This window comes from Coturnix japonica, chromosome 1, assembly GCF_001577835.2.
Source record: "Coturnix japonica isolate 7356 chromosome 1, Coturnix japonica 2.1, whole genome shotgun sequence".
NCBI lineage: Eukaryota > Metazoa > Chordata > Aves > Galliformes > Phasianidae > Coturnix > Coturnix japonica.
This window is the reverse complement of record NC_029516.1, coordinates 99,029,563-99,055,229: the sequence shown is the minus strand read 5'-3', so window position 1 is coordinate 99,055,229 and position 25,667 is coordinate 99,029,563. Positions and strand designations below refer to the sequence as shown.

The window sequence follows — 25,667 nt, the reverse complement described above, 5'->3', positions numbered from 1 at the left end:
GCTTTGTGGTGGCTGACTGCTCAGCCTCATGCATCAGACCCCAGACCTCACCAAGCCGTGACCCCGGTCCCATGTGTGGCTTACAAATCGCTAGCAGCTGCTGAGGAGGTATAAGTGGATTTGCATGTCTCCTTTGAGACATCTTTGCCCCAAGGCGTTCACTTGGATGGGTCAGAGATCCAGGCTGTGACCTAGCATCTCCCGCTGGCTGACCAGAGGCGTCTGCTGTTGTCCCACCACATGAGAGGACATTCCCCATCATGTTTTGATCATACACCCCAGAGGCACTTCAGGCAAAAAGAAGAGACAGAACCGGGGACCACATCAGCTGGTGAGTCACAGGGGATATTATTAACCGTTCAGCCCCTTCACTTACACATCCTGTCTGAGGAGCATCTTCAGTCTTTCACAAAGTGCTTATCCCACGGTAAGGTACGACAACAAAAGGCACTCTGCCTTATCAGCTTTAGCCTTCTCATTCAGGATGTTCTAGCTAAAAGAAGTTTTCCAAGAAACAGATTTATTTCCACAAAAATATTTCTGAAAGCCTGGCCCAGGAGTGAGAAGCCACTTTCAAAGATGTGGGAGAGTGAATGGGTTGTCTGCAAATGAAGATCATTTATAGTCTAGTAATAGTTCTTAAGATATTTGAATGGCATTTCAAGGCTAGAGCTGAGGATTTTGTTAGGATGTAGAACATTCCTCTTCTGTTTGCCTTTTTATTTAAATAATCACTGAATGAGATATTAAGGTCTTGTCTCGCCTGGAAAAAAAAAAGTGCAGTATAATGTTTTATATCAGAGTAGCAAAGCAGGCAGCTTCAAGCAGACACTGCTACGTGGTTTTAGAGTCTCACATTGATTTCAGTTCTGTCTCTTGGGATTAGCTCACATTTAAAATGAAATCTAAAAGGTCATATTTTATACTGGAATAGCGGTATTTAGATAGGGAAGAGAGCATGGTGTAACTGCACAGTATACCTGGCTGCTAATGCTATGTCTAACCACAGAGCTTGTTATACGCAACTGCTCATACTTCCCTATGTGTACGAGGTCTTTAAGTTGGCATGAAGGAGTGATTCCGGATCTAAATTTTTGTTCCATCTGCAGGCTTGAGGCTTCCTCATACATATAAGGGTTGGGGCTCTCATCTGGAGTAAGCTGATGCCACTCTATTGATTTCAGAAAAGCTAAACCAATTTACAACAGATGAGAATCTGCTCCAGATTTCCCAGCTGCCCTATCAGAAATCTTCTCTGAGCATTGACTGAGGGGGGAAAAAAAGGTCTCCGCCTCATATCAAAGAACATAATAGACCTTTAATTTAATTGACTTAATTTTATTGGCAGCTATTGTATGATGAAATGAAAACGGATGATCTGGATGAATAAGAAAAGGTTAGATGGGAGTAACCCATTAGTAAATATTAGGGCATTGTCCTACTGTCCTCATTTAATAAAGAAACGGGTCAGTAAGTATAATCATAAACATTTTTACATTTTAGTGAAGATTTATTTGACATCATTACTAGCAGAGAGATGGATTCTTGGAAGAGCAAATGATGAAACAGTCTAGCAGACGAGAAGTTACCATCTCTTTTATCTGGCATAAAATGGCACATCTCTTCAGACTGACCTGTTTTATTTTACCTTTTATAGCAGTTCAGCCACTAGTTTGGATTGCTGTGGGATATTTGGTATTTTTTAGCATTCATTTGACAATTTTTCTTTACTTGCAGCTTCTCTTGCCTGTTCTGAGCAATATCTCTGTAGATCTAACTTGATATACATTATACCTAAGAGCGACAGTCAAGGAAAGGGAACTGAGTTTCTTTTCAAGGGTCTGATCCTGAGTAGAGCTTCAGGTTTGTGATCATTTAGCATGCAACTGAATCAGTGCACAGAACAACATAGGATACAGTTCAGCTTAATGACCAGTGTGGTTACAACTTGGCCTGCTAGCAGTCACAGTGGCTGCCATGATCTCCAGGGGCATATCACTGAACCATATCATTGTGGTCATCATTCTTCTTCTAGGTATCTCACCTTCCTCCCTGCCCAGGCCATCATTTCTGGGTGCTGCCAACTTCTGCTGATCCATCAGATCATTTCTGACAGCTCCTGAATGCCAGCAGGGCCTGGCTGAACACACTGTGGGGCAGGTGTGTCCCTGACAACCACTTGGAAGGGCATGGAGCTAGGCAATGTGGCCGTATCTGGGGCACTGTGAAGTGGGCCAACAAAGCAGGCTACCTGAAGTACTCCAGGTCCAGGACAGCTGGGAGGGTGTGCATTGCTTTGGACACTTGACTACCACTCAAGAAGCAGATTTTCCCCGTGTCTGCTCAGTGGTGTGCCTTGTGCCAAATGGTCCAACCTCACATGCTGAAAAACCAAGCCTTCAGCTGTCTGCGTCTCGCTGGAAGTCTGTCCAAACAGGATTTAAGAACATCACTGAAATCTCATCCAAGGACAAGAGTACCCTGAGGGAGAGAACAAATATCACACACTGTGAAAGAGAGAAAATTCAGATCAGATGCAGGGAAACCAGAAGTGATTCCTTATTAATTCTTTGCCGGTATAACTCGCCAGCGGTGAATGCCATTTGTGCAGGAGCAGAGAAAGCATAAGAAAAAAACACTGTCCAGACCAACTTTGAAAAAGCCTTTTCTGAATCTTTACCTGCAAACAACGGTGTAGATGTATTAAAATCTTAGTTTACTTAAGCTGAACTCAGTGAGAGATAAGTGATGTGTGAGTGCACTCACTTTTTGTCTTCATGCCTGCTGGGGTTTGACTTAGCTCTGCATGAGCAAGACCTGCAGGCCAGGCCTTCCTGCAACAATGGGAATGGTCACCCCAGCCTGGAGCTGGGGAAACCAGAGTCACACAAGCCTTGTCACTCTGCCTTTCCAGCACACAGTGCCTCTGAGCCCCAGAGGGGATCCCAAGCAGGATTTATGAGGAAGGTTTGCCTTCCTGTCAACAGCATCCTTGTCCCTGCTGCAGCACCCCTATGGGTCTGCCACAGAGGAGCACTGAGGCTGGGGGCATTTCTGCACTGATTTTCTCCTCTCCCTCCTCTCCCCAGCTCCATGGAATTGCGCAAATCCCGCTCTGTGCTTTAAGGCACCATACCCAACTGAGCCAGAAAGACACGTCTGCTACTGATAACCCAGAGCATTACCAACACAGTTACTCGGTGACTCCATGCTTGACCACCACGGAGCTGATGATGCAGCAGCAACTTGTTTTTCCAGTGCTCCTGCCCTTTCTCCTAGTGTTCTCCCCTTGGGCTTAAGGAGGCTGCAAGGGCTCTGCTCACAGGGATCACACTGGAAAACAAGCAGTGAATGGATGCAATGGTGGCTTTTCTGTGAGAGACATTGCTGTCTCCTTTAGTCTCAGTGCACACAGACATTTATTGGAACAGGGTGCTCTGGGAGGTGATAGAGTCACCATCCCTGCAGGTGTTTGAGAAATGTGGGGATGCAGCACTCTTGCAGTTGACTTCCCCATTTCAATTAGGGCTGAAGCTGGAGCCAGTGGTGCAGAACTAGGCCCACTTGCTGAGGTCCCTGAGGAGGCTCTCCCAGGGAGGCTCTCCCAGGGTGGGAGGCTGAGCAGCGTGACCCACACTGGGCACAGAGTAAGCTCCACAGAGGAGGGCTGTTCCCTGCAGTGCACTGTGAGATGGAGGAAAAGCAGCTTGTATCTCAACATGTTTGGCCTGGCAGGCATTTCAAAGGCTTCTCCTCTGAATCAGGACTGCAGGCACTGCCTACATTTCCTTTTTGCAGAAATTGGCAGGTTGAGCTATGCTAAATTCCCTAATCCTGTTTATCTGCTGCCTCCTTCCCAAGAGGCACATGGCTCCGGTGGACTCTTCGAGCTTTCCTTTATGCAGTTACTGGAATTATATTTGCCTGCTTGAAGGCCAAACAGAGGCAGGGTGAGGTGAAGGCAATCTGGGGCCTTCGGCACTCCAGAATGTAGGATTTCAATGAGCAATAAAGAAGGCAAATGTGACGGACCTTTCCCCTTTTTTCTTTCCCAGAATAATAAACCCTACATGAAATGACTTGTGTCCAGGGCAGATGTTAGACATATAAAAATAACCCATTGCACAAGGCTTCAAGTAGCAAAATTATGACTTCAAGGGAGGAGCTGATCGTGCTGTCTCTTGCCTTTTCCCTACTGCCCTGCTCTGATGGTGACGTGCTGTCCTGATGGGACATCATCAGGAGGAGGGCTGGCTGTGCTGGGCTGAGGATGGAGGCAGAGAAGCTACCTCTTTTCTAGGCAGAAAACTTTGGTTTCAGTGCTGCTTGGTGTGGGGATGTGTTCTAAGCTGCCCAGAAGCTGAACTGTATATCCCCAAAGGGAAAAAGGAAATAAATCAGGCCTGTTCTTAACCTTTGCACAGGGAAGTTCGCTTCTGTGTTTTCAGAGTCACATGCCAGCCCTCGAAATGGGTCTCATGCACACACACAGTGCTCAGAGAGAATGGGTGCCGAAAACTTAGCAAAGCTTGTGTGTATGGGTAATGGCTGGGCAGGGATCCTGGCTGGGTGTGATTCACCTTCCTTCCCCCTCAAGGGACATAGTTTTGGTACCCTGTCACCAGGCTGGCAGCAACTCTGCAAAATGCCATCTTTCTTCTTCTCGGGGTTGAACGGGGAGGCTACCTCAAGCACGTTTCTAAAATCAGCCTCTTTCTCTTATTTACGACATTATTTTGCGTAATGAGCGTTGCTCGTGAGCCTGTTCTCTGGAATGGCATACTGGAGGACCATATGTCATGGTTTAGGCTGCCAGCACATCAACATTACAATCATTTGCAGACTGTTTTATATTTCTTTGATTTGAGAATCTGTGTAATTAGCTCCCCAGAACAGCCGGGGAGAGGAAATGCAGTCTGTTATTTAGGCAGAATTAACATCCTTGTTCTCCGTATTGTGATCCTTAGTTTCCTAGTGCTGCTGCCAGAGCGGTGAAGAGATCAGTGCTGAGATATTCATGCCTTGATCCTGCCTTCCTTGCAAGACTATTTCTACTGCTTTTCAAGGCTCTCTCGAGGATCCGCAGACTGGTACAAGATGTGCTGGTGCTATAACAAACAAATGCATACTGCAAGTTGCATCAAAAGATCTGTAGTCACCAGCACTGGTTTCAGCAATGGGAAAAGCCCCCAAACAGTTATTCTCACCACCAGCACATCAGTTTAGCGCTGCTTACTGTGTTTTCCTCCAGCATCCCAGCAAGGGTCCAGCTAGAATTTCCTACTCTTTGTGTTTCAGACCTGGCAATAAATCTTTTCTGACCTGCTGTGGCAGAAGCCATCTATGGATATGCCAGTGGGGAAAATTTACATTATTATAATATGTTAACAAGCCTCTTTAGGCTTCTTCTCTGTCAGCATTTGGCCTGCTACCAGGCGTGTGATTGTTGTGTTAAGCTTTCCATTTCTATTCTGCTATTTTTCTGCTAGCTGATAGTTAGCACTGCTTATGAATAGCCAGAAAGCAGGAGAGCACTCCTGTGAAATGGCTCCCGCTCCTCTGGGTGTTGCACTTTGGGAGGCATGGAAGGGCCCTGTCCCACAGGGAAAGGGCAGGCAGGTGCATTACTTCCAGTACCTGTGGCAAGTTTACAAACAAGATGAAGGCTGACTTTTCACACAGGCAGATAGCGGTAGGACAAGAGGTAAGAGGAACACAGAGGGTGCTCTGTTTCTGTGGGGAGACAGACAAGAAAGTGTGTGAGGTATAACCAGCTCCTGCTCTGCTCTGTCTGCTGGAACGTGTCCACACGGGGTCAGCCTGGCTGGGTTCTGGGAGCAGGCCTGCAGCTGACCCCCTCCATGTTGCATTTTGGCCAGGGAGGTGCTATTTTTAAGATGTTCTGTGGATTTAATATCATTTTGGCCCTGCTTCTGCTGACGTTGTGACAGCAGCACTAGGCCCTGGATGTCACCTGGCTCCTCCTCTCCTCATGCTTGTCATCTCTCTGCTGTGTTTTGCCTCACTGACCTCAGTGCTAGGTGGTTTGCTATGTGCTCTTTGTGGCAAAACAAACTGCTTCTGCCTTTTGATATGTCCAGCTCTCTTTCTCACATCCACATTGCCAGCTCTGGCTCACAGTCTTGAGGTGTTTCACGCTGCCTTTGAGATACTTCTTAGTTACTGCTGCAAAGTACTTGGAAATTAATACGTAAAATAGTTTTTTGAGTTCCTAAAGGAGCACATTTGTTTCTGGAGCTTTTCCAAAGGCGATACACTTTATAATCTGTTGGTTAGCTTGATCTGTCCAGAAAAGAAGGCTGTGAGCACAGACCTGATAACAACTCTCTGGTAAGGGCTGTTCTGTAAAGACACCCCTTTGAGTTAGCAGCTGAATTGCTTTCCTTTCTTTTGGTATCTGCTGGGGTAAGCCTGTGACTTTCTGCAGTCATTTTTATCTCTCTGTCAAGCACTGAACCTAGAAAGCATAACTGGAGGATGCTAATTAAGCTTTATCTCGTCTCTATCTAACTGAATGGTCAACAAACAGGGCTTTCACAGTGTAAGCGTTCCTTGAGTTTAAATGCTTTACAGCACAGCTTCTCTTCCTGTGTGGAAGGGTTTTCCCCAGTTACTTTGTGGTGCACTTTTTGGAAGAAATTCATCCCTTCCTTCTAGTTCCTTTGTGTTAACCATAAGGTCTCTTCGAGCCTCTTCTCTCAGGAAACGTGCATGCCAGAAGAGTTCACTTCAGACAGCACAACATCCCCAAGGTCTGGCACCTGAAGTAAAGTGCTTGTTTTGTGAGATCCAGTCTTGCTTATTTTGATTTCTCTCCCTGCTGTAACCAGTGGTTCAATCTGGTGCCTGCTTGAGAAGGATTTCCATTTCCATTATAGCCAAACTGGAAAACATCACCAAGCCCACGTCTCCCACAGCATTTTTTAAATAGAATTAATGGGTACATGTCTAAAACTGGTCAAGATTGGAACTAGGACCTGAGAGAATGGCCTCAAGTTGCACCAGGGGAGCTTTAGATTAGATATAAGGAAAAATCTTTCTCTCAGACAGTGTTCAGGCACTGGAATGGCCCAGGGAGGTGGTGGAGTCACCATCCTCTGAGGTGAGGGAGCTAGGACTGCTCAGCCTGGAGAAGAGGAGGCTCAGGAGAGACCTTATTGCTCTCTATAACTTCCTAAAGGGAGGTTGTAGTGAGCTGGAGGTTGGCCTCTTCTTTCGTGTAATCGATGATAGAACTAGAGGGAATGGTTTCAAGCTGCGCCAGGGGAGGTTCAGGCTGGACATTAGGAAGTATTACTTTCTCGGAAAGGGTGATGAGGCATTGGAATGCACTGCCCAGGGAGGTGGTGGAGTCACCAACCATGGGAGTGTTCAAGGAATGTTTGGATGTTGTGCTGAGGAATATGATTTAGCCAGGAAGTATTGGTAATGGTTGGACTAGATGATCTTCTAGGTCTTTTCCAACTTTGATAATTCTGTGATTCTGTGATCATTTCTGGGTTTCAGTGAAGCAAAAGTATCTTGTCTCCTCTTGGTCTAGAGCTAGAACTGAGCAGCCGTGATCCAGGAACAAGGACGGGGAGAAAATAAAAGGAAATGTGCAATAGAAGGGTGCTAAGAGAGCTGTGAGGGATGCTGAAACCACCAGGCTCAGCAGATGATCATAGAAGTACAGAATCATAGAATGGCTTAAGTTGGAAGGGACCCTAAAGATCATCGTATCTTTTCAAGTTGTTTTCAGCCTTGAAACCTTCCAAGGGAAGAAATGCAGACTGAAAAAATCCTTTTCACTTGTACATGACAGGGTGCCAGCAAGTGGCAGCAGCTCCCTGCATGCCAGAGAGGCTGTCCATGTCTCACATCAACTGCCTGCACAGCCATTTATCTGAGAACAGAGCAACAACAACAACAAAAGCCCAAATCACAAGCTTTCCTGATACTGCTGGAATAACTTAGCCCAGGATTGACTGGAAGAGCACTGCTCTGATCCCCATGTGGAGAGGTCAAAGGAGGGTGAGCAGTGAGTTAGAAGGAGAAATGTGGGTTTTAGGACATGTGGAATTCCATGTTTAGCAGGAGATCCCATCACTATTCTGGTTTCTCTCTGTCTTCAATCATCAAATGAAGCTTTTGTCTTTTGATAGAGCAAGGAGGAAAGTAATGTACAATAGCTGTTCTGACAGCTCGGCACACCCCAATTCAGTGGTTTAAAGCTTTCTTTGTTCTGAGTTGGTTCTTATAGTGCTAATGACCAGGTTGCCATAAATAGGCACTAAATAGGTCTGGATGCAGTAAAGGAAAGTGTAGGTCAATGTTAGCTCTTATGTTGTTCTTTAGATCTCTGTATCAAAGAACTTCATAAAGAAAGGGAAGGTGTATTTTCAGCTTCTGCTCCCATTTAGATACAGAAGGGGAAACTGAGGCACGTGAGTCTGACAGTCACACGGCAAGTTGCTTGTCAGAGCATGATGGGGACAAGGACAGCCCTGGGCTCTGCCAAATGTACTTGCTGCCCAACAGCATAGTATCACTCAGTGGGGTAAAACTGGCCCCCACTGAAACCATAGGTTAATGGATTTATCTCATGGATAACCGGTGTCTGCAAGGGTACAGCCATTTGAACCAGGTAGGGAGGACACAAATGTGACTGGTTGTATCTCTGGGGGCCCTGGAAGAATGTGCCACTGTGCCAGCCCCCAGGGATGTAATGGGAGAAGTTCTGCAGGGGATGTCAGTGGCCGTTCTCCATCCACAGGCAGTTCACCCAGGTCTGGCATTTGAGAAACACCCTGTGCTGTCCAGCCATACTCGGAGCATCTTGTTCCTCCTCTCTTTCTAAGAAATAGGCCCTGCTGCCTGTGCAGAGATTACCAGCTGCTGCAGGGGACTCAGGTGACATCTGCCCTGTGTGGTGGGCAGCTGAGCCTGGGCAGGCATTCTTTAGAACGCAGCAGATGCAGTGCCATGTAGAGAAACCTACTCTGTCTCTGTTGCAAGCTGGTGTGGAGCCCAGGGATGACCTTTTTTGTCTGGCATTCTCCCATGTAATGTGACCTGGTGTCGATTCACTGCCATGTGGTATGGTGACAGCACTCACTGGCCTTTGAACTGGTGCAGGAAGTTGCATCCCTCCCCCAGACCAAGAGGCTGCCAGTAAACCACGCAGGATGCCATTCAACTGGAACTATGCTTTATATTTCTTTGGATGAAAGTATTTGACCTGAAGTCACTTTTCTCTTTAAAAAGGGACCTTGTTTCTTAGGAAAGATTGATTGGATTCATAGCAATAAATCTGGTCTGAATTCCTGCAGTGTTTGGGGTTGCTCGTCTTTCCCACTCAAACAGGGCCACTGCTGTGGTGACTGGGCTGCAGGTCTGAGCCACGCTCTGTGTTCCTACACTGTGCCTCAGCAGCAGCCCGGGGCAGGGACACTGCTGGTTATGGCACAGTGCAGGCTGAGTGCTCGATGCCAATTGACTTACCACACATGGGTAAGCAGCTCTGTTCTTTAATATCTCAGATTAAGTCAGAAGCAATTTGGTGTGAAATTCCTGTGTTAAGGTGAAATCACTTCTTTTCCAGTATCCCACTTCACCCTAGTCCTGCTTATCCTGATTTGAGTCTGTGCTAGCCTGTAGAGAGAGGGAAATACAAAGAGGTCACAATGCAATGCACAGGAGCACACCTTCCTTTGTAAGCACAGTGCCTAGGAAAGGAATTGTGTTGGTTTTGTTTTGTTAAAATTTGTGCCTCGTGTCATTGTCTAAACTCTATCTGCAGCTTTTTAGTTACTGGTGATAACACTGAGTCTGTCCATAGCTTGTCTTGACTCCGGGATTGCAGGCTACATTTGCAGTGGTAGCACTTTGGAAAACCTTCCCTTGGACCTCCTGATGCAATTAGCTGTGGTGTCAGTGAGAGATTCACTGTGCACGAAGCATCACCTCCAGGTAAAGCTGCAATGAACAAGCAAACATTTTCTGAGACAGCACAAACTTGTAAACCCTTCCATTAGATTGTTGAATGACAGCAGATTGAAAGTATGCAATGAGAAGCAGAGAAGCACGAGTTCACTGACTAAGCATCCCTAAAGGGACTGACGCTTAATCTTTTCATAGACTGTGCCCTCTCACCCTGCTCCGAAGCAGGAGAAATGACATGCTCAAGAGGAATGACATAATTAAGAGTAAGGTTGATCTGCAAAATTCAGAGCTTGCCTTCTCGCTGACCTACCTAGAGCAGGCCAGTTTATCAACCAGGCCATTGCACACAGTCCTTGCTTTGTCCCTAACCCTTTGCTCCTTTTTTCTGGGAGGCCGGTGAATGCTGCCATGCAGCACACTGCAGTGCAGACTCAGTCTTGAGGCAGGTGAGGCTTCCCTGGCCGAAAGTCACCTTGTGTCCTGGGTCAGCTTTGTGCTTCCCTAGTACTTGTTCTGAGATATCTTAGGTGAGACCTCCTCTTCCACAGAGCTGTAGTAATGAAGTCTTAACTCTAAACCAAAGTTGGAGTAAGGAGCTACAAAGTAAGTGTCATAAATCACTGCATAAATTACTATTCACTTGACTGAGACAGCTAATCCCTGATGCCAGGAGTACCAGGAGTAGCCCAGGCTGAAAGGGGTGCAGGGTAGTCAAGGAGACTGAAGCCATCTCTAAGTACCTCAGAAAACCCTTCCCTGGAAGGAACTGTAGTGGGAAGAATAAAGGTTCTGTGCAGATGCAAGACCTTCTCCCTCATGGTTAGCAGCCCAGGCTATCAGAGTTCTGCTGCAGGAGCTGCATATGGGAGTACCAAGGTAACCCTGAGGGCTTGTCATCTAGGTGGCACATGCCCAGCTGTGGAAGAAAAAGGGATAGGCTGAGTACCAGTGTCCTGCACGGGTTTATACAACCCAGGCTAGCAAGCCAGTATCAGTGTTTTACTGATGTTTTGATCCAGGCTGTGTTGCATGATACCATGCATATGTACCTGCATAATACCACATGTCCATACTGCACCTACAGGCATCATCTCCACATCTCCTTGGCATCATCCTGGCACCACCCTACCACCATCTCTGCATTATCTCAGCATCCCAGCAACTGCAAATGACCACATGGTCTCCCTGGCTTCTGGGGCTGTTCTGAGAGCTGAACAACTGGCAGCCACTGTGGGGTGCTCTGAATATCCTGTGCCAGCATTCCTTCCAGCCTCCCCCCTGCCTCTGCTCCCGAGCTTATGCTGTTTGGCAGGGGAGGTGCCATTCACATTTGTCAGGTGGGTTTGTGATGCGAGTGCTGTGATAAGAGATCCTGCGCATTCATCAGGCGCTTATTCTCAGACTGGTTCCATCTGCAGTGTTTTCATTATTTTCTTTCCTCCCTCTGCTCTGCTCAGGCTGCTCCGGGAGAAGTGGCACGTAGGCACATACGTCCTTGCGCACGCTATACTTGTATAAACTCCATCAGGAAGTCATCTGGCCAAACTTTCCAGGCTCTCCTTTTAACTCTTCCCTAAGCCGGCTGCACTGACAGCCGGGGGATTTCCAGGGAGCACGAACACACGCGTTCATCCTCTTGCTCTGTTTATTGATTCCCACCGCTCTCTCTCCTACAAGCCCCATGCATGCAGCGACGCAGTGTTTGAGCCCAGCCTCCTCAGAGTTCCCACCAGAAAGCCGTCCCCCTCAGCTGCACATGGCTGCAATAAAATGCTGCCTTGGCTTTCCTGGATGATGGATGAGGTAACAAAAGCCTCTTCCCACAGAGCTGCGGCAGCAGAAGTTTGCCCTGGCGCAGCAGTAGGAAGGAGCGCTGGTGGGCAATGCTGTCCACAGGGGCAATTCTCCCTTGCAATTGTTCTTCCTGAATTGTGTCCAGTCCAGGCACAGAATTTGTGAGGAAAGTTCTCACATCCCTTCAGTGTTTACTGTGGTCAGGGAAAGAAAAAAAGAAAGATAAAAAATCCTTCATGAGTGACCTTGATTCAATGGAGACGTGCCTTGCTGTATATCCCGCTCTGAACAGAGGCACGATTTCACACCCACGTATACACATCAGCACGCATGCAGACATTTCAAAGGTCTGAGGAAAGCCTTCTGAGACAGTACATGTAGGACAAAGGCTGCAATTCCTCCCCAAAACATGTGGATAAATAGATCTCCTCGTGATAAACGCAAAATAATTGCCATTCTGTTTTGTTGACTGCTGCCAGATTTCAGGGGCTCTTAGAAGCTTTTGGAGCCTACTGCGCTTACAAATGGAATTGCTAGAGATTTTATCCTGTGCAGGTGGATATGGGCTGGAGATGTCCAAGCTCATCTGCTGTTTGCCCAACAGTGCCAGCCATTTATTTGTTCCAACTTAGTGCAAATGTGAAATGTGTCAGACTAATAGATCTCTATTGGAGAGGTGCCGCCGGTGGTGATGTTGTCTCTTTTGGTTCGCAGTTGTAAACCAACTCAAAATATGACTGTATATAAAGTTGTTCCCCAGCTCACAGACATTCATCCCTGGTTTTATGTGCATTCATTTATCTGTTCTGTTGTTACAGAACTATAACGTGGTGAAATAGATTCAGTATGAGTGTTTTGAGTATTCTACTGACTGCAAGGAAGTAAATCAGAGGAATTAACTTCATGAAATTCAGTTTGGGTAGGCTGGTGTTAATTTCGCCTTTTCTTTCAGGTTTCTAAGTTTCTGTGTAAGACATGGGAGTGTGCATTTGCATTCAGCCTTTCTCGGACAGCTGCAATATAGAAAGTGAGTCAACTGCCAGAGATTCCCAAAAATCTAGGGATGACTTTTATGGCAGAGATGCTTCTCTTCTTGAACAACTGTTCATGCATCACAGACAGCAAAGGAGCCCTTTGTCTCTCTCAGGCTCCTCCTGAAATTCATGAGATTCAAACCACAACGGCTCAGCACTTGGGGTCAGAAGAACTAACAGTGCTTCCCCCTCGCCCACTCTCTTGCAGCCAGAGGAATCAATCAGACTCTCACAGTCCTTCAAGGAGGTAGAGAAGCTCTGATTGCTGAGGAACATTCAGGTTTTTGACTTTGCATGGTGCTTCTCTTTTCTCTTAGTTTGTTTATTCAGTTTATGTTGGGCCAGGTTATTCCTCTGTCCCCTAATAGAGGATCAGTATTTCTCTGGCTTGTAATCCCCATCAGAGCATTAAACAAGAAAGCTGCCATTTGTGCAACTTAGTTCTTTGCTTTTTGAATCTCAGAGACAGAAAACAGCATTTTTACTGGAGGTGAAATGACTACAGAGACCCAGCTCTGTGCATGCTGAACAATAGGTGGGCTTGCTCTACCTTTTCCAATCTGTTTCCCAGCCTGGCTGTGGCTGTTGTTACTAAGGCCAGGAGGTTGTGTGGGCCTTTCTCCTTCCCGGGGGGGAAGCAAAGCTTCCTTGACACACAGGTATTGCACTAGAACTGGTAAGATGTTGTTCACCACCTACGTTTGGCTGACAGGACAGAACAAAGGAAATAACGATTACCTAAATCACAACACCCCCTCTGTAACCTTAGGTAAATCAACTCTCGTGCACTGACCACCTTAAGGCAGTGGAGATTCACCTTATGGATCTAGAGGAAGACTGAAATGCAATGAAGTGAAGCAATGTAGATTATTTCTGTGCAACCACTGTGAGGTTCAGGAAAAAAGAGACAGCCCTGTATGCCTATGGGAGCAAGAACACTGGGCAGTGGGTTGACAGATGCCTCATGCAATCCTTGGCTGTGCCTGGGCCCTTCACCAGTCCTCTCCAGAGCCTCACTTGCTTCAGCTCCCTCAGAAGGCCCAGGGACAGGTCAACGTGAGGATAAATCCCTCTAGCCAAGCTTTAAACATCAGCCTAAAGCAGGAAGAAACTGGCTTGTTTCTGCCTGCAATCATACATAAACTCATTCTTGCACAGCAGAGCTCAGGGCAGGCTTCCAGAAAAGGCTTCCAGCATGGCCAGCTTTGTGTGCAGAAGGTAACCTTATGGGCAGCCGGCAGAGAAGGCATCCTTGTAGGTGCGTTTTCCCTTCTGTGACAGAGCCTTTGAGACTGAATGTTCGACATTCAGGAGGTGAAAGGATGCACAGTGCTAAGTCCTGACCTTGCCGTAACCCGCGGAGAAGCAACAAAGATCCCCTTTAACCATGTACGGCGTAAACAGCAAGGAACGCGCACGTAACAAAATTAGAAAGGAATCTGATAGATAGCCCCAAAGATAAATGCTACTTTAGGCAATGTTACTTTAAAATTGACAGAAGCACCATTCAAAGAGAAACTGTGAGGTGCAAGTGCTCCTCTGCTTCTGGGTAGGATAAGGTGTCATGTAAAGTGCGTTTTGTGTTCTTGTTTTATCTCCCTCTCTCCACTCTTTGCCAGTGAGAACATGCACACTGAAAGCATTAAAAACAGACCGCAGTGAGTTTGCTTCGCTAACACATCTCCACATCAAAGGCATTGCTGGAATCTATTGATTCTGGCAGAATCACAGAAACCGGTGATGCCGTTAGTGAGAAATCATGCACTTTGCAGTTGATTTCGGGGAAAAAGAGAAAAAATAATAGTAAAAAAAAAAAAAAAAAAAAGCTCTGGAATGTGCAAATATTCACCCTGCAAAGAGGCTGATAAATAGCAAACTATTTCAGTTGTTTCCTCCAGCGTCAATAGTCAAGGATGCCCTTATTGACAAACAGCAGAGCTTCAGCTTACATCATGTTACGAAAAGCTGCCCTATTTAATTTTTAAGTTTTGTTTTCACTGTTTGCGGATGACATGTGACAGCTCTTATCTGACCTATTGTTTACTTCCTATTTCTGAACAGAAAGCATCCTATGCCAGTGAATGCTGTTGGTACGCTGCCCTCTGAACGTTCTCAAAAAGCCAAGAGCTTATCAGCGACAGTGGGGCAGAACAGAGTTCAGGTTACTGCCACCCTCCAGGAGCAGGCTGGGCAGATTCACCTCCAGTATCAACGTACCTCGCTTGCCATCTCCTTGGAAAATCTACTTCTGACCAAAAGACCTAGTAACTATTTTGAACAAAACAGCATTTCCCTTTTAGTTTTGCCTTTTAAGTGTGAAACCGTTGCATTTGTAGAATGCTTTGACCTGAGAAGTAAAAGTTTCTGCTGAAAATGGCTCTGTGATTTTACACCTGTGATTCAGAGCAAAACCTGGGAAGAACACTGAAGGAACAACACACTGGGTGTATGAATCCACATTCCCACCACAGATGTGGATAACATGATGGCTTCATAAACACAGAATTGTAGAATTTTAGAATAGTTAAGGTTGGAAAGACCTCTAAGATCACCTAATCCAACCATCAGCCTGCCACCGTCATGCCCACAGGCCACATCCCTCAGTGCCACATCTCCATGGATGTCTTCAACATCTCCAGGGATGGTGACTCCACCACAACTCTGTCTGGCATTCAGTGCTCCCTGCAAGCACTTGACAGCCCTTTGCATTGCTGCCTTTATCTGCACACTGGAGGCCAACCTGCTGCCTGAAAGAAAATCACTCTCAAAATCACAGTGCCAGGGGAGCCTTCTTAGGAACACCGTATTCAGGATCCTTATGATCCCAGTCAGTGATTTCCAATGCACAGGAATGCACATAGAGGATCTTCCTCTCTCAGGTTCACTGCTCTCCAATGCAAGCCTGCAGCTGCAGTCCTCAGTTTGGGCTCTGTTGGTGGCACTGCACCGGCTGCTGGCTGCTGGCCCTCCCGGGCAGTGCTTTCCTGTACCTCCCCTCATCACCTTGCTTGTGAGCCCAAGTCCTGACCTACAGGATGCCATGATGATCCTGCATCACCTCCACTAGGGTAAGAGTATCTGCCTGGGTATCTAATTATAGAGAGATGGAAAAATGCCCACCAAAGGCTGAGGATAAGCTTTCCAATACGTAGCACAGGAGTAATCAATACTTGCATCAATACTTAATTAATCTATGTGAAGTGGAACAGCTTCAGCAGGAGGGAGTGAGATCATCTCTTTGAACCCCAGTGTGCTCTGCAGTGTCATGTGGGATGGGAGATGTGGATTTAAATCCTTCTAACTTGAGGTCTTACTTCTCAAACCCTTGGATAGGAGGGTGCTGCTGCCAGGAAGGCTTTGACAGGTTTGTCCTACCCTTAGCATGTGAAACCTTAATCCCTGAGTAAAAGCACAGTGGGATCAGTACAAGCCTCCTTTGATCTCGAGGACCTTTCAGTCTGATGAAAGGCATTTGCCTTAAGGCCATTAAGTCAGGCCCCCAGAGGGTCCCTCTTTGCTCCTCACAAAGAACTGTGATTTCAGCCATAGGCTGCAGCACACCCCAAATCCCAGCCTCCCAGAGTATGTCCCCCCTTGTGCCACAGTGTCTGTTCAACCACTCAGTCCCCGGAGAGATGCTCATTTCTGGGCTCTTCCCCACAGGGATATTAGTGGTCTGACTCAGTGGCATGGAAAGCTTGCTGGGAAGTGGGGGAGAGTTGTCCGCCACAAGCACACGGTGACATAAGTGGTGGGCAAGAAAAAAACAGCAGCTTCTCTGTTGCAACGGGAGGAGAAGGTTTCAGCACCGGGTTCCCCTAACGGTGACTAAGCCGTTCCCTCATCCAGCCCCAGCTGCCGGCTAATGGAGAGGCCCTGCTGCACCGCGTATTCCTGTAAGCTTTGGGTCATCCCGTTTCACGGCTTCTCAGAAGGCATCTGTCAGTGTGTCGGTTTCATGAAGTACACAGAACGGAGATTAAGTTATATTTCAACCACCCTTTCCCTTCTTACAAAGCACTTTGCATAGGAGTGGCAGCCCCTTTGTTCACTGATGGGAAGGTGAGCGTGTCTCACTCCTCCACGTGTGCCTAAGCTTAAAGCTTGGTTCTTGCTCCCGACCTAATACCCCATAGCCTGCAATGAGATGCTGAAAATCCACATTTTCACTTATGTAGATGATTAACAGTTTCAGAGCACTTTTTTTTCTATTTTTTCTTTTTAAACATAAAATCTCTCTGGTGTTAATGACAGCTGTGATTTTAAAGCACAGTAATTACTTCTGGATACTTTGATGGAAACGGGTGAGCTGAGTCACCAATGCAGCCTGGGACAGGCGTAGTGTTAGGGACAGAGTGCTGTGTCCCACTCTCATAGCTGGTGAACAGTGTCCGAGCAATCAGGCAGGCTTGCCCTTATCTTTTGGGGTAGAGGATGAAGGAACAAACATGATGAATGTTCATCAGATAGCTGAAATGCATTACAGGAAGGGGCTCAGACGTTGTCATGATAAGCAAATACGAGAGCTTACTCGATACACAATAGAGGTTTCGGTCTGTCCCTAACTTCCCCAGGAGTGGCTTTGTAGAGCTGCCATGGGCACTGTGGGAATGAGGGCTGTTCCCAGGAGCATGGCAGGCTGCTCCCTGCAGTGTCTCCAGTGGGATTATCCATCCTGGGTAGGTTACCTTGGGGTTTGGGAAGGGGCCTTCTGCAACCACTTTTGTGTCTCAAAGCCATTAAGGCTGTCCCCCCTCAGCAAACTGCAGTGTGATACCACTCCAACACCTTTAAATGTACTGTGGCTGTTTCAGAGAAGCCCAGTCAGCATCTCTCAGCATTCACAACCAAGGAGGCAAGCCATGGGTGGCCTCTGCAGACTGCTGGGGAACAGGAGCTGTTCTCAGCAGCTCTTAGGCATCTGAGCCTGAGGCTAAGAGAGGGAGGGGGGGAGCTGAGATAAAGGCTGCAGGGTGATTCGTAGGAGGAGGCACTGTGGAAGGGGTGAACTTACAGCAGAAAGAAAGGGCAGCTGCATGCTTGACTATCTTATATATGTATATATATGTATGTATGTATGTATGTCTATATAAATCTGTGTACTGCAGATAAGAGTTTGTGCTACATCCCTACCAGGGGTATAGTCCTTCCAGAAGAACTCCTGGCATCTCCTCTCCACTGAGGTGCTCAGCAATCCCTCAGCTAGAAGAGGTGGAAATAGAAAAGGTGGGCAGGTTTGCTAGCGTAGAGCTGCAAGAGAAGGAAGAAGCTGGGAAACGAAGAACTGCAATAATATGGGGACATTTTTGTCAGAGGTACTAATACCAAGAACAGCTGCCTGTCACTGAACTGTTTTTCCCCTTTGCTCACTAGGACATGTTAAATATGCAGAAGCTGCGTCACCTCCCTTGACAGACAACTGTGGAGATGTTTTTTGCATGTGGGGCTGCCTAAGAGTCTGCAGACAGCTGGAGCCAGCCCGGAGCTCCCAGAAATCACGAGGGAAGCCAGGCTGTGCAGCCACCTCCCAAGGATATCACAAGTCCCTGCTGGGTGCATGCGTGGTGCTGTGAGGACCTCTCTTTGTGCAGGGCCATTGCTCTGAGAGTGCTTCCCCTGCTGCTATTGCAGCTCTCTGCAAGACTTCATATTTCTCAAGTGATTTCCTTCCAGCCCCACATTTGCGAATGCTGAGGGCTGTGGCAATTGAGTGATCGAGCATTCTCCCTGCCAGTGTTTTCTGCCCGGGCCTCGTGCTAACCCTCGGGGTTATCAGAAAAGCCTTTTGTCAGACGTCAGCTGGGGCAGGAATTGGCACGGAGACAGTGCTGCAATACTGGAAGGAGTTGCACTTGTACTGGCAAAGGTGGAGAATGAAGCCGTGGCATTTATGATGCATCATCTCGCACATGGTCACAGTGCCTGACGGTGCAAAGAATTGCGGCTGTAAAATTGCCCACAGCAGCTGAGCATCCACTTTGCCTTGCCTCATCCTCACGATGCAGGACACTTTCAAGGAGCAGTTTCTCTCTGGTTTAACAGCCTGCAGGACTGCTCAGCTGCATCTTGCAGAGAATGCTTGACCATGAGATCCCACCCCCACACCCATGGGGTGCGTGCACACAAAAATGGGGCCACATCCATCAGGTATGGACTAGATGGGAGGCTGGAGGACAGCCCTCTAGAAGAAAGGAAGCCATAAGTAGAGCTGCCTCCTTGCATGGTGCCGCCTCCAAGAACCCCCAGGGCAGTGGCACAGCTCAGCTGCAACCCCCACCAGACCCTTGGGGCACAGCTACAGAGACTGATGGAAAATGAAACTTCAGCCCTGCTGGCAGCCACCCAGTTTCAACAATTTTTTGTTTCATTCTTGAAAGAAGGCAAAGGGGGAAGCTTTGTTTTCTCTCGAGCTTCTCAGAAATGCTTATTTGGGAATGGGACATTTTCAAATGTCGTATTTGGATGGAAAATGCCTTATCTAGTAATAATAGTTAATCTTCCTCCAGTCTGAGATGCCTGAAAACATCCCACTTGGCTCTCCTCCATGCAGTGGACGGCTGACTCCCAGCCCTGCTTAATGCATGGGGGGACATGGGGAGTATGGGTTGCCCAGAAGCACTTGGGAAGGGGCTTGTTCCCATGCTGTGCTTTGAAAGCAGTGATCAAACCCTGATGGATTAAATGCTCAGTGTGTTCCTGAGACTGGGCTGCAGCCCCCCATATAACCATGAGTAAGATACAGGCAATTAATGATCTGCCAGGGGTGTTCCTCGACTCCCCGTCCTGTTACCAAATCCTGTGTTACTCACTAGACCACACATCCTCCCTCCTCTCTGAGTGGCATCCGAGCAGCCTGGTCAGGGCGCAGTGTGCACAGCGATGTCACCTCACATTTATCTAGGGAGAAGTTTCCCACACTCCTTCGTGGCTCTTCTTGTTTTGCTTCAGAGATTTTGTTTTCCTGAAGAGTTAAAATAAATCTCAAACTGCGACTGCAGCACTTTTTTTTGAGCGCAGTGTTTGTTTGCTAGATAATCCTTTGAGGGAAGCATTAAAAAGCAGCGTGGCGTCTTTGTCATCAGTCCGGAGTCATCTGAACAAGGCTGGCCAAGGGCTGTAAATGTGGTGTGGCATTTATGCATGACAGAAAGCACTTTCCATCTCTCGGAGCTTGACTGCCATTTCTCTTCCTTCTGGCCATGAACTGCTGCTCACGGGCTTTCTCTGATCCAGCGAGACACTGCGGCAATGGCAGAGCACAACTGTTGTTCTGCTCACTCTGTGCTGCTTCAGAAGTGATCTCAGACAGAGGACACCTTCATCTCCTCTGGCCACAACACGGGGAGATCTTTCACTGAGAGGGCAGTGAGGCGCTGGCACAGCTGCCCATAGAAGCTGTGGTGCCCCATCCCTGGAGGCACTCAAGGACAGGTTGGATGGGGCCCTGGGCAGCCTGAGCTGGTGGGGGGCAGCCCTGCCCACGGCTGGGGTTGGGGTGGGTGGGTTGTGAGGTTTCTTCCAACCCAAAGCATTCTGTAGTTGTACACGAGAGCTGCTATGGGCAGCTCTCAGTTGCCACAGAGTCTAATAGGCACCAAATCACGTCCCAGTCGGTGCCCAGAACAGAATTTGGGAATCAAAGGAAAAAAGGTTTGTTCTTTCATGCTTTTTTCCTCTTTAAAACCACTTTAAATCAAATAAATACCACTGCCTTTAAAAATGTGGCATTTTTGAAAAGCTTTTAAGATTTTTTAAATCTTTTTCTTATCTTTTTTTTTCCCTTTGATATTCAATATTATCAGAAGTGACTGGAGTGACATTAATGGAAGTGAAACAGGGTCTTGACCTTCTCCAGAAGGTCCAAAACAGCACTTAGAGCCTGCACCTCACTGCCCATTAGTGAGGTTTGAAAATGCCTCCCGTGTGATGGCCAGGATGATGCAGTCACCTCTCAGAGAGTTTCTGCTGCACACAAGCCATGGGTTTTTAAAGCCAGAGACTTTGCTTTTTCTTGCTGCCTGATGGAGAATAATTTTCTGGCTGATGCCCAAGGAAGTAGGAGGAGGGGACGTGAGCAGGGAACAGCCGTGATGCACTGCAAGACAGTGAAAGACACCTCCACGTGCAAACTCACAATGAGATTGGGGTCATTCAGCGTTGAAACTCAGCTTCAGGTGCTTCTCATGGACACAAGGATTTAATTAAGCCTGCGGTGGGCTAAATAATACCAGATGAGTGCTTTGTTTTGGAGTACTACAGGTCTTTCAGATGGAGGAGCCACACTGTGGTATGTTCCACTTGAAGATATGGCCTTTAAAACTCTACTCTCTTATCACGGTCTTGTAACCAAATCACAGCCCATAGGCTGATAAAGCAGTTTTCCTGGCCGCTGTGGGCACTTTTTTTAAACTTATTTTTCCCTTTTTTTGTGTGTGTGTGTACTAAGATTTCATTCTATTCACCAAAAAATCCCCCCAGTGACTTCGCTTCTATTATCATTGCTTGCCATGGCTGAAAGGGCTGCAGGAGGACTTCCTGCCCCCACCACATCAGGTTACACTGCTGTCTTGTTTCCCTTGCCACTAAAGGGGGGACAGAAACATCGGCAGCAGAAATCCATAGGAGGTGTTGAAGAACAAATGTTGACCAGAGCTCAGAGAAAGCCCAGGTGTTCTTCAAAACTGCCCTTCCTGAGTCTTGTATTACTGCTTACCACACCTTACCTAGTTCACCTAACAAGCTGGGCCACTGGTGTGACCCAACAGAGATGTGCTTCCTTGGGCCAGGCCTTTGCAGCACCATCTGTTGATGCTTTCATGGTGGTTCTTTGTTTTGTATTTTCCTGCATCATCTTTATATAACTGCTGCTTTTGTACAGTCTGTTGTTCCCAAGGCTGCTCCTATCCCAAATGTAAGATTAGATGGGATGGGATGGGATGGGATGGGATGGGATGGGATGGGATGGGATGGGATGGGATGGGATGGGATGGGATGGGATAAGCAGGCAGAGGAAGACAGCCCAAGTGGTACTGCCAGCATCCTCTACCCTTCTGCAAGAGTGAGGCACTGCATGCAAGTGTCAGCTCCTCAGAGGGGCCAATCACAGGGAAACTTTCTCCTTTAGTGGATGGGACACATGAGGACCATCTCAGAATGCCAAGAGAGCTCAAACTCCCCTTGGGAACCTGGGGAAACAGAGATCAGAGAGGCTGATGGAGGTGGGACCTGGGCTTGGAGTCAGGTCTCACCAGTGTGACAGAGGAGGGGAAGCTTCCTCTGGCACCAGATGAAAACCCACAGAGGGCTGCCCATGACACCTCTCCTGCTGCACTGTTAGGGTCTGCAGGTCAGCTGGGGCAGAGGAAACCAGTGGGAAAAGGCAAAAGAAGTTACTGCAGTGCAGCTTCATGCTTGCCCCGTTACTTGGTGGTTATGACCAGTCCTTCATAAAGAAGCCCCAGTCCTCAGGCCTGGCCCTTCAGCCTCTAATGGTCCTCAGTCTTTTCAAGATTGAGGAAACCTGCCTCCAGACCAACCAGCCTCTCCAACCACAGCTTCATCTCTTTTCAGTTTATCACTGAGGGCCCTGAAGGGCTGCCCATTCCTACTACACAGTGCCCAGAGCTTATCAAGGATTTCAGGATACTTCCCACCACACAGTGCTACCTCTCTTCACTCCTGCTCTACATTGGGCACAATGGAGCCAGTTCTCAGCTCTCTGCTGGGTTTGGCCACAGCCCACCTCATTCATCAAATCTCCAGCATCTGCAGCTTCCCTCTGACAGGCTGAGGGGCCACACAAGCACTTGGCATCCTTAAATCCTCTCCTTCCTCTGTTTCTACAGCTCTGCTTCTCTTGTACCCCAATCCCTGCCGTCTTAATGGACCGCCAAGAACTGCGCTGATTTATAACCTCATCCTCTCCCATTCTCGCTTGCTTATTTAGAGCAGGGCAGCTGAACTCATCTGTTTCTTATCTCCAGCCAAACCAATTCACTTTCCCCATCCCTCTCATGCCACCCTCCCCTCTTCCCTTCCACATTTGGCTATGCTTCTGCCCTGACATTTGAAGCTCTGGGCTGAGCACCCTCTGCCTGCAGCTCAGCTCAGCTTTCCTCCCACTCCTCCCTTTCATGTGGGAGCACCAAGGCCTCATCTCTCCTTTCACTCCCTCAAGCTCCGGATCCGGCACATGCTTCCAACTTCCCATCTCCCCAGGCATCTCCTATGGCCATGAGGGGTCTGGATTTCACCCACCCAGCAACTCGTCCATGTTGCCCAGCTCACCAATCACACAGCTTGCCTTTCACCTATGCACCTGTGTTCAATGTTGCTTGTTCCTTTCTGGGGCCTTAGGACAGTAACACCTTCCCACCCAGGCTTTGCACCCACACTTTCCCATATCCTCATATACTGCTGAGTACTGAAGCCTTCATGATCCCCCCTGAAATGTCAGCTGCTGAATGGGAGCTGCACAGGCCATAGCTAATGGAAAGCATTTTTCTTGCAGACAAGCTATCAGCCAGACAAGAAATAAGAAGTACAAAGAATCCCGCCTTAATGACTTCCAGCACCACCTGCTATGCTCAGAGAGCTGCCATTCCCCAGGTTGTCTTTCTGCAGTTCTGGACACTGAATGTGCCAGTTGGTAATACGGTATTTATGAAACCTCAACAATGCCCTTAACAGTTTTGCCTGTGAGACACAACCACTGGCATAGCACGTTCCATCTGGGTGAGATTAAATGCAGGATCCCACCTGTCTGACATGTCCAACCCATGAGCAAACCTCACATGGTACAGACAACCAGCCATTCCAGGTGTCCACCCACCAGACAGTGCTCTGCTGTCCTCCAGGAGTACCACTCCAGCCCTGCTGCATGTTATTGCTCAGCAGTGTTTGGATGTTATCAGCATGCTTGTGTCAGGATATTTTCAGCATCTCCATCAACAGCTGGGTCACCAGACTCCTAAAGAGCTATTGAAAACACTATAGTGCTCCTTTTGCTGGTGGCAAAAGGACTTGGCCCTGCAGAATGGTGTCAGAAGGACCAAAGTCTGCGACTACTGATGCAAGCCACGCATATGAAGGGTGCAGACGTGGACGGTGAAATAATTCTGGCCAGGGGTTCAGAGCTGCAGCACCTTAGCAGTAGAATAGAAAAATGAAGGATGACAGAACCCAAATTACTATCCTATAGGGATCTGCCTGCTCTTCACATTCTGGCCCCCAGCTAACTGCGTGATTGTCGCAGAATTGCCTCTCCTCTGACTCATGATGTTTCTGCGGGACGTCTTGACTATAATGTGACTTCTCCCTGAGAGCAATTATTAGGGAAGCATTCATTCTCACTGTTTGACATAATGTCGACATTAAAAGTGCTGTGTGTGCAAGGAGGTGGCAGCCTTGTCTGCGCAGGGCCCGTTGAATCAGCGTGTGTGCTCTCGGGGCTGTGGATCAGACCTTGGGGACCAGCTCCTGAAAATGGGGAAAGTGCTCATTAATTTCAGCTTCCAAAAGCACCTGAATGCCTGTGGGATTCAGATCCTGCTAGAGAAAAAAGAGCTCCGAATGGACCCCGTGCAGCACTTTCCCACTGTGCAGGATTAGGTCCCCGAGCAGATGCAAAAGCTCCCTCTTTTCTTTCTTTTTTTTTCCTCCTTGTGCATAAATTAATTACAGCCAAAATGTAACGCTGGTCACTGAGCAGAAAATCAAAGCTGGTGGGTGGGCATCCAGCCCTGCCAGCCTCACCGCATCCACTCTGCGGGGATAACCGGCGTGTTACCGTGGCTTGTCCAAATCCTTTGTACGCTCTCGGCCAAAATTCACAAACGCCTCATATACTTCACAGGGTGAATAATGAAGATGTGCTGATTGCTGACTGCATGGGGCTGCTTACGCAGAAAGGCACTGCAGCTTCTGAAAACCAAAGACCACGCCACCAAACTCTGCTCTTTGGTGGCTGCGTGTGCCTTCTTCTATTACCTCTGCACTCCAGGTGATGCCCTGGCTGAAAGCCCGTCGACCACCAAGCAGGCAGAATTATGGCATTTAGCACATAATTACAGAGTGTTTGAGGGATCTGGTTTGCTTGTGGATGGGCTGAGCCATTACATGCTTTACAGATGGCGAAATGAAGGTGGAGAGAGAAAGGCGATGAAAGGGAAAAGCTTGCAATTGAGGGGCAATTTGTGTTCGTGGTGAAGGGAAATCTAAGTTTCCATAAAACACTGAAAAACATATGCTGAAAGAGGAGGAAAACGTTGCAGTTTTTGCTTTCTTTTACTTTTTGCTCTTTTTTTGTCATTCCAGCCTAACTATTTGCCACTTCCTCTCCCAGATCTCCCTCCAGCCTCATGAAGCACTGGAACCTTGAGTGAGCAGGGAGCCCAAGAGCAATACCTGTGTCTGCTTCCATTTGGGTCACTGGTGATTTCCTTTCTTTTAAAGCTTTGGGAAGGGGGAGGGGGTTGGGAAGTGAGGGAGTGAGGTGCTCCATCCCAACTAAGTACCCCTGTTATGAGGGCGGCGGTGCATTGCTGAAGCAAAAGAGAAGCGTGAGGAAACACTGTCCTCTCCCCAAGGCAAGGAAGCCTGGAGCCATACACTGTATGTGGGGAGGTTTTCAGCAGTGGCACTCCCTTAAACTGATACTGGTACAGGGGTTACAGCACAGCTTGGGGTCACTGGACTGGCTCTGAGTGATTGCGGGGGGTGGTGCTCTTTTCCAGCTCCAGTCAATTTGCCACTAACAGCATTTTCAAGTGAGATTTGTCTGTTTCTGACACTGGACACTTGGTTCTTGATAGTTTGTTGTCATCAAGAATTCCTTAGTGAATGGCTGTACTGACCGGCACAGGGTCACCTGGTGAACTGCTTTTTTGCTGTTCA

At 47.8% G+C, this 25,667-nt stretch overlaps 2 long non-coding RNA genes across 3 annotated transcripts in view; both read left to right on the top strand.

The window, feature by feature from the left end:
• LOC116654397 overlaps window positions 1-20,198 on the top strand; it is a 42,621-nt gene extending 22,423 nt beyond the window's left edge. The window contains exons 2-3 of the long non-coding RNA XR_004309631.1: window positions 14,835-15,841; window positions 18,147-20,198. This is a non-coding gene — a long non-coding RNA (uncharacterized LOC116654397). The remainder of the gene's footprint in view (window positions 1-14,834; window positions 15,842-18,146) is intronic.
• LOC107324008 overlaps window positions 1-25,667 on the top strand; it is a 59,961-nt gene that overhangs the window by 31,783 nt on the left and 2,511 nt on the right. Inside the window, exon 2 of one of the 2 annotated variants that reach the window (XR_004309633.1) lies at window positions 25,117-25,205. This is a non-coding gene — a long non-coding RNA (uncharacterized LOC107324008). Of the gene's footprint in view, window positions 1-23,032; window positions 25,206-25,667 lie in introns of those variants that run through there. The other variant, XR_001559389.2, reaches the window with a different exon arrangement.